Genomic DNA, 9,617 nt, shown 5'->3' with positions numbered 1-9,617 from the left:
TTTTGCAGCTTGTAATGCTGTGAGCAACTCTGTAGGAAGCCAGCAAGGCTTTTTTTTATTTACCAGTGACTCCCTCAAAAATGAGCGTCTGTTGGCGATACACATTGAGTTCAGGCTGCAAAAAAAATAATAAAAAAAATAACCGTATTTTTCCGACTATAAGGCGCGCTTAAAATCCTTTCATTTTCTCAAAAACCGACAGTGACTCCTAACAACCTAATGTACGGAATAACTCCGGTTGTGCTTACCGACCTCAAAGCAATTTTTTATGGTACATGGTGTAATTAGTGTGACCAGTAGATGGCAGTCACACATAAGAGACACATGTAGGTTGGAAAATGACGCCAGTAAAAAACACTAGAACTTTAAATGTTCCGTTGGAAATAGAGAACATTACACAGGGCAATCAAAAAATCCGTCAAAATGTTTTAGTATGACTTTGACGGCGCACCGTTTGATGGACCGTTACTGACAGTTTAGTTATGTTTGGGTTTTTCCCTGTGTGTTTTTATTTCGTGTCAGCACTCTTTTTTTGGTACCTTTTCCTGCACGTCTCCCTGATGGGCAGTCTGGCACACCTGGTGGCAATTGCCAATCAGGCCACTATTTATACCTGCCTCTCCCTCCAGTCAGGGCTGGAGTATTGTCATTGTAGCTGTAAGCCGTATGCTGTGGACTGTTTGCTTTGTCCTGTTAGCTTTTAACCGTTTCCAGTTTTCCTGTTCCCTGTTTCCAGTTTGCCTGTTCCTGGTTCGGGTTTTTCCTTATTTTTGGACAGTAAATCATGTTTCCTTGCATCCAGCCTGCCGTTTCTACATCTTGGGGTTCGTCTGCATCTTGGGGTTCTTCCCCACCGACACTTTGTGACAATTATATGCAGTCTACACATATCTAGTATGTTTGACTGCCATCTACCGGTCACACTTATTACTTCATGTACCAAATAAATGTAGCAAAACCAGAATTATTCCTGACATTAGGCTACATTACATAGGTTATAAGGTTTTAAGTGAGCCTTATAATCCAGAAAATATGGTACAATTTTGCTACTTTTAGTGGTAATGTTACGATCTTATCAGGAAGGGTTAGTGCAATGCAACCTATTGATACGGTCATTACTTAAAGGGGAACATTATCAGCAGACCTATGTAAGCGTCAATATATACCTTGATGGTGCAGAAAAAAGACCATATATCTTTTTAAGCGATTTCAGAACTTTAAATGGGTGAATTTTGGCGAACTAAACGCCTTTCTGTTTATCGCACTGGAGGCGATGTCAGAATGTGACGTCGCCGATGTAACACACCCGCCATTTTCATTTTCAACACATTGTAAACATTGGGACTCAGTTCTGTTATTTTCCGTTTTTTCGACTATTTTTTGGAACCTTGGAGACATCATGCCTGGTGGGTGTGTTGTCGGAGGGTGTAACAACACTAACAGGGAGGGATTCAAGTTGCACCACTGGCCCCAAGATGCCAAAGTGTCTGCCGCCAGACCCCCATTGAATGTGCCAGAGTGTCTTCACATTTGACCGGCGATGCTAAGACAGACATGGCACAGAGATGTATGGATAACCTGCAGATGCATTTGCAACGATACTCAACAAAATCACAAAGGTGAGTTTTGTTGATGTTGACTGCCAGCTAATCGATGCTAACATGCTATTTACCAGCGATGCTAAGGCAGACATGGCACAGAGATGTATGGATAACCTGCAGATGCATTTGCAACTATATTACGTTTCCTTCCACCCACATTTAATGCGAAACAAACACTTACCTATCGACGGATTTAAGTTGCTCCAGTGTCACAAGATGCGAAAGTCCTGATCGCACATTTTACCGGCGATGCTAACGCAGCTATTCGGCCATGCTATGGCTATGAATAGCATCAATAGCTATTCACTCAATAGCTTCAGTTTCTTCTTCAATACTTTCATACTCCAACCATCTGTTTCAATACATGCGTAATCTGTTGAATCGCTTAAGTCGCTGAAATCCGAGTTTGAATCCGAGCTAATGTCGCTATATCTTGCTGTGGTATTCCCATTGTTTGTTTACATTGGCAGCACTGTGTGACGTCACAGAGAAATGGATAGTGGTTTCGAAGATAGTGAAAATAAGGCACTTTAAAGCTTTATTTAGGGATATTCCGAGACCGGTAAAATTTTCTAAAAAAGCTTCAAAAAATACAACAAGCCACTGGGAACTGATTTGTATTGTTTTTAACCCTTTTGAAATTGTGATAATGTTCCCCTTTAAGACTACAAAATATGTAAATGTCATCCATGGACCTCACCAAACCATCCAATCTGAGCCGTGTTTATGTGTGAGTTTGAGCCTAATAAGGTGGAAAATACTCGTATGTTTAATGTGCCGACAATCCATCAAGCGATTATTCATAGATTACCAAAGACTATAAAAACTCAGCATCAAGGGTTGGAATTGGGAGTTAAATCACCAAAAATGATTCCCGGGCGCGGCCTCCGCCGCTGCTCACTGCTCCCCTCACCTCCCAGGGTGTCAAATGCAGAGAATAATTGTGCCAGACCATTTTTTTTTTTACTTCATTCTTAGTTATCCTTATTCGCTCTTACTAGAATAAAAACTGGCATACAAAAAAAAAAAAACATTTTGCTTTTACTATAACTGATTAGATTTAATTACGAAAACCTGCATGGCATTTATGTTAAAGTGTTTGACTGTTAGGGATGCTAACTCCTGGAAAAAAATAAAATAAGGGGCACATTGAGTGAGTGGTTGACCTGATTTTTTTATTTTTTTTGTTGCCGTTTTTATTTGTGTGAAAGGATTTTATATTATCTGGAAAGTCTGAATGGAGGCAGCTGGACTACTTATTCAGAGAAACTATTTGTATCAATTAAACAGTTTTGGGTTGTATAGTACGACCTGACTGACAATCCACACACACATTTATTGTTATACTCTTTGACTTCAACCAGAATTTAATTGGATGTGCACGTTTTGGACAAAGAAATGGGAAAATAAGTGTTCAATAATCAATGCGCAAAACAACAAAATGTCCAAAATGGAAATATCTCCTGTTTAGCAGAATAAAACTAAACATTTCTTGAAAAGACATCCCTCCTGTTTAGCAGCGTAACTTTAGTGCGTTGCTTTATAATAGAGAAGAAGTCCTTAACTTTTATCAGTAGAATAGATACGTTGGCAAAAAAAAAAGTACATGTGAGATATTTAAATTAAATCAACCTGTGACCATGGCCTTTATGCTTTTTAATAGAAGCAAATACCAGAATGTCCATCCATCCATCCATCTTCTTCCGCTTATCCGAGGTCGGGTCGCGGGGGCAGCAGCCTAAGCAGGGAAGCCCAGACTTCCCTCTCCCCAGCCACTTCGTCTAGCTCTTCCCGGGGGATCCTGAGGCGTTCCCAGGCCAGCCGGGAGACATAGTCTTCCCAACGTGTCCTGGGTCTTCCCCGTGGCCTCCTACCGGTTGGACGTGCCCTAAACACCTCCCTCGGGTGGCATCCTGACCAGATGCCCGAACCACCTCATCTGGCTCCTCTCCATGTGGAGGAGCAGCGGCTTTACTTTGAGTTCCTCCCGGATGGCAGAGCTTCTCACCCTATCTCTAAGGGAGAGACCTGGAAACTCATTTGGGCCGCTTGTACCCGTGATCTTATCCTTTCGGTCATGACCCAAAGCTCATGACCATAGGTGAGGATGGGAACGTAGATCGACCGGTAAATTGAGAGCTTTGCCTTCCGGCTCAGCTCCTTCTTCACCACAACGGATCGATACAACGTCCGCATTACTGAAGACGCCGCACCGATCCGCCTGTCGATCTCACGATCCACTCTTCCCTCACTCGTGAACAAGACTCCTAGGTACTTGAACTCCTCCACTTGGGGCAGGGTCTCCTCCCCAATACCAGAATGTAACACTTCTAAAAGAATTGGGGCGGTATAGCTCGGTTGGTGGAGTGGCCGTGCCGGCAACTTGGGGGTTGCAGGTTCGATTCCCGCTTATGCCATCCTAGTTAGTGCCGTTGTGTCCTTGGGCAAGACACTTTACCCACCTGCTCCCAGTGCCACCCACACTGCTTTAAATGTAACTTAGATATTGGGTTTCACTATGTAAAGCGCTTTGAGTCACTAGAGATAAGCGCTATATAAATATAATTCACAACAAATTTAAGTGTGTATCAAACTGGTAGCCCTTGGCATTAATCAGTACCCAGGAAGTAGCTCTTGGTTTCAAAAAGGTTGCTGACCCCTGATCTACAAAGATACAAATACTTGCTATTATGACATCTAGAGGACACATTTAGAACAGCAGTTCGTTTCATTTAAAAATTTCGGCTCATTTTCATACTTAGCAAACTCATCCCGCGGGCCGCGTAAAATGTGTTCGCGGGCCGTACGTTTGACACCCGTGCCATAATTGGACAATGCTACTACAATTAATTACTATGGCAACATTTCCACTAGTGTTTCACAAGTGATACGAACCAGCATTTAACAAAACTGCCCAAAAACCACAAGAGAGACTTCGGGCCATTTTTTTTTTCTGTCTTGACCTTTCCAAGTTTAATAACCACATATCTAGATCCTGGAAATATTAGCACATAAAAGCATGTACAAATCTCTCTGTTCTTATACTCGGAGGACCAGGAAAAAGGCCATGTAGAGTTCAGGGTACGAGTGAAACACTACCGAGGCTGCATTTCCATGGCCGGGCCGACACCCTCAACATGCGAGAGACTAAATTAACAAGGCCGGCCATAATTAAGCACGTTTATTAGGCCTTAGGGAGTCCCCTCCTCCACATAAAAATCCCATCAAGCCTTATTTATACGCCTTTCTTCCTCCTCTATATCCTTCAGCGTAGTGGTGTGCAATCTTAATTGTGATTACATATTTAAAAGAAATGTGCTTTGAGCATACAGCTTTTATGTGAAAAAAAAAACAGCGAAGGTGCAGGCGATGACTTAGAATCAGAACTACTTTGATAATCCCAGAAGTCATACTTGCAAACCCTCCCGGATTTTCCGGGAGACTCCCAAAATTCAGCGCCTGTCCCAAAAACCTGCCGGGACAAATTTTCTCCAGAAAATCTCCCGAAATTCAGGCAAAGCTGGAAGCCACGCCCCGTCCAGCTCCATGCGGACCTGAGTGAGGTGTGGACAGCCTGTTTTCACGTCCACTTTCCCACAATATAAAGAGCGAGCCTGCCCAATGACGTTATAACTGTAGAATGATCGAGGACAAGTTCTTGGTTTCTTATGTGGGTTTATTGTTAGGCAGTTTCATTAACGTCCTCCCAGCACGGTAACAACACACAACAACAGCAGTCACGTTTTATTTGACCTTAAATCAGTTTGTCTGCCGTAAACAGCAATGTTGTGACACTCTTAAACAGGACAATACTGCCATCTACTGTGCATGCATATGTGACATTATTTACGGCTTTTAGAGCAGTGGTTCTCAACCTTTTTTCAGAGATGAAAACATTTTTTTTTAATTCAAGTACCTCCTAATCAGAGGAAAGCATTTTTGGTTGAAAAAAAAGAGATAAAGAAGTAAAATACAGCACCATGTCATCAGTTTTTGATTTATTAAATTGTGTAACAGTGCAAAATATTGCTCATTTGTAGTGGTCTTTCGTGAACGAAGATATAAAAATAACTAAAAACTTGTTGAAAAATAAAGAAGTGATTCAATTATAAATGAAGATTTCTACACATAGTGTGATGAGCTGGCAACTTGTCCAGGATGTACGCCGCCTCCCGCCCGATTGTAGCTGAGATAGGCACCTGCGACCCCAAAGGGAATAAGCGGTAGGAAATATATGGATGGATAGCTGTAAATATACATCTCCCCTCTTAACCACGCCCCTCGACCAACCCCCGACCACACCCCCCACCTCCCAAAATCGGAAGTCTCAAGTTTGGCAAGTATGCCAGAGGGGAAATTGAGATTTTCAACACGATCCCATTCAAACTCAGACAAACATTACAGGGAGACAGAACAGTATCGCTGACGGGTCTCCAAACTTCCGGCGCCTCTTACAAAAAAGGTGAGAAACAGGAAAACTCTGGGGAGGGGGAGAAAAAAAAAATCAGTCTCAGCTTGGGCCCCTGTCTAGATGGAGGCTGTGGAGAGGCGGACCAGGTGGTCCGACAGAGCGGCAGGGCACGCTGGAGCCCGGCCCAAGATGGCGGAGAGGAGGAGGAGCATTCGAACGAGTGCCGGGAGCGACACCGCAGACGAGATCAATGGACACAATCATTTCTCTTCTCAATGTATAAAAGTGGAGAAGGAGGAGAGATCAGGGCAGAAGGAGTCGGAGGGCCTGCAGCAGTCGATGAGGAGCAAAAGCAAGAAAGAGCAAGACGCAGACGGCGACGGAGCGAGCAGTGGGAGCGACGACGGCGAAAAAATACCTCTCTTATTTGAAAAAATAAACCAGAGTCAAACCTGCTAAAGCAATGTCCTTCCTTGATGGTCCATGGAACCTGCACGACATTGAGGTACTTTCACAGAGGCCAAGGAATTAAAAAAACCTCATAACCATAGCACACCGAACAAGTGTAACCCCGCTGCCTTGTGGGTTAGTCTTGTAGGACAAAAGGCTAGGGGAGCACACCCTGAGAGAAAAGCAAGTGCTGGTAGCCGCACCATAGACGGTCCTCCGGCCCACTTGTAAATTTAGGGCTATATAAATAAACATTGATTGAAAAGGCCGACACAAGACTTGGGGGAAAAAAAAATGACGAGAATGCAGCAAATATTCTGGTCCCGTGCGGGTGTTGTGCAGGTAAGCACAGGTAAGAGGAAGCCAGCAGCTAATGGGGTTTGTACTACAAACTCACGCCTCGGTTTCCCTTTCAATTATAAATTCATCTTTGTAGCAGCGCGGTGACACGGGAAGCTCCGATCCGCCACTAATCCGAGCCGCAAACGGAACATCCTCCTTATCCGGCGATCAGCCCCGCCTCCTCCCTCGCTGTCACCGCCATCCACTACGCCGCCGCCCCGGAGGCCTGTGCAACTATGCAAATACTTCCTTGTTGATTCCGCCTCCTCTTTGTTGGTCGGGTTTTGTCACCTTGGCTTGCGAGGACACGCCGCACACGAATGAACGACAAATATGTGCGGAGGAAAAAGATCGCCTGGCTGCTGATGAAGTGCTTGTTCAGGGTGACGCTTTAATTGAATCTTATGGAAGGTGGCGTTGTGTTTATTTTAAATACATTTAATATAAGGACTTGAAACACTGCACTATTGGGAAGATGGAGTTCATGGTCATAGCAATTACATTTGTTCAACTCTGCATCAGGGCAGCACGGTGGTAGAGGGGTTAGTAGGTCTGTCTCGAAACCAATCAATTAATGTTTATTTATATAGCCCTAAATTCCAAGTGTCTCAAAGGGCTGCACAAGCCACAATGACATCCTCGGTCCACAGCCCATAAAAGGGTAAAGGAAAAACTCACAACCCAGTGGGACGTCAATGTGGATGACTATGAGAAACCTTGGAGAGGACCGCAGATGTGGGCGACCCCCGCCCCCTCTAGGGGAGGCCGGATGCCTCCAGATCATGGGTATCAAACTCTAGCCCGCGGGCCAGATTTGTAAGACCGCATTCACCGCTAAAAGTCAGACTTGCCAACCCTCCCGATTTTCCCGGACTCCCAAATTTCAGTGCCCCTCCCGAAAATCTCCCAGGGTAAACATTCTCCCGAATGTATCCCCATTTCTACCCAGGCGACAATATTGGGGGCGTGCATTAACGGCACTGCCTTTAGTGTCCTCTACAACATGTCCTCACGTCCGCTTTTCCAAAATAGAAATATCGTGCCAATCCAGTCACATAATATATGCGGCTTTTACACACACACGCACACAAGTGAATGCAACTCATACTTGTTCAACAGCCATACAGGTCACACTGAGGGTGACCATATAAACAACTTTATCAATTTTACAAATATGTACAAGACTGTGAACCCACACCAAACAAGAATAACAAACACATTTCGGGAGAACATCTGCACATAAACACAAAAGAACAAATACCCTGAATCCCTTGCAGCACTAACTCTTCCGGGACGCTACAATATACCCCCCCCCCAACCCCCAAGCAATAATTAAGGTTTTATTCATGCACTTTCTCTTGCTACTTCAAGGCTTGAATGTTTGATCAATTTGTTCTTGTTATTTTATTTGTAAATTTAGTATTAGCCTGTGGAAAAAGTTTATTTTGATATTTACTTTAATGGGCTGCAAATAGAAAAGAGGCATTCACATTTTATTTACATTTTATTTGATATGCCATTGATATTTTTTAATGATTATTATTTAAACCTGGATTTTGCATGTCACTATAAAGTTATATAAGCCTTGCTTGTTCAATATTCAATGCAAAACTTGTTTGGGTCCCTATTAAAAGGTTCATTTGTTCAACTTTGGCCCGCGGCTTTGTTCCGTTTTAAATTGTGGCCCACTCTGTATTTGAGTTTGACACCCCTGCTCTAGATGTATGACCGATGTCATATCATTTTTTTTTCTAAATTTAAAACACTTCTTTGTTGTGTACATAACATGTAATGGTAGTTCTTTGGTCAAAATGTTGCATAGATTTTGTTTTGCAGCCACTTTCTGACAGTTGCTTCAGGATGCGCCGTTTTGTGGGCGGTCTTATTTACGTGTCTCACCTTCGACAGCGTCTTCTCCCCATCTTATTTGTTGTAGCGGTGTAGCGTGCAAGGACGAGAGTGGAAGAAGTGTCAAAAGATGGAGCCAACTGTTTTAATGACAGTTTTAGCGCTTCCATAGCGAGATATAAGTTGGAATTTTACACTACTTTATATTACAAATGGCAACAGCAGAGGGTGAATGTCCCATAACAAGAAGAGAGAGAAAAAGAAGCAGCTTATCGATTACGTAACAGCAGATATGCAGATCTCAAATACACATCAGCAGGTACCAGAGGTAAGAAAAGTTGGTTTTGCATAACATAGTGAAACAAAATGCCAGATTATGTCTGCTAATTAAAGATAAAATCCCAACGATAGTCACACACACACACTAGATGTGGTGAAATTATCCTCAGCATTTGACCCATCGTCATGTTCAACCCCAGGGAGGTGAGGGGAGCAGTGAGCAGCAGTGGTGGCCGCGCCCGGGAATCACTTTTGGTGATTTAACCCCCAATTCCAACCTTTGATGCTGAGTGTCAAGCAGGGAAGTAATGGCTCCCAGTTGTATGGTCTTTGGTATGACACGGCCGGGGTTTGAACTCAGGGCGGACACTCTAACCACAAGGCCACTGAGCAGGTCTAAACGGGTGCCAATTTTGCGGTCCTTATACGCACACCATCGTAATGCTCGTATCTCTGACTACTGTAGCCGTAATGGGCCGACAATCCATCACGTGGTGCGGCTTCAAAGTCGTACTGAAAAATTTTGACCCGATTTTTGAGCGCCGTGTGTAATGTTCTTTATATTCAATGGAACATTTAGAGTTTTGGTGTTGTTTACTGGCGCCATATTGCAGTCCACACGTATGTCTTATGTGTGTCTACCATCATATTGCAGTCTACACGTATCTCTTATGTGTGACTGCCAT

Source organism: Nerophis ophidion, linkage group LG21 (assembly GCF_033978795.1).
Source record: "Nerophis ophidion isolate RoL-2023_Sa linkage group LG21, RoL_Noph_v1.0, whole genome shotgun sequence".
NCBI classification, from domain to species: Eukaryota; Metazoa; Chordata; class Actinopteri; order Syngnathiformes; family Syngnathidae; genus Nerophis; species Nerophis ophidion.
The sequence above is the reverse complement of the archived record's forward strand: the minus strand, read 5'-3'. Positions refer to the sequence as shown.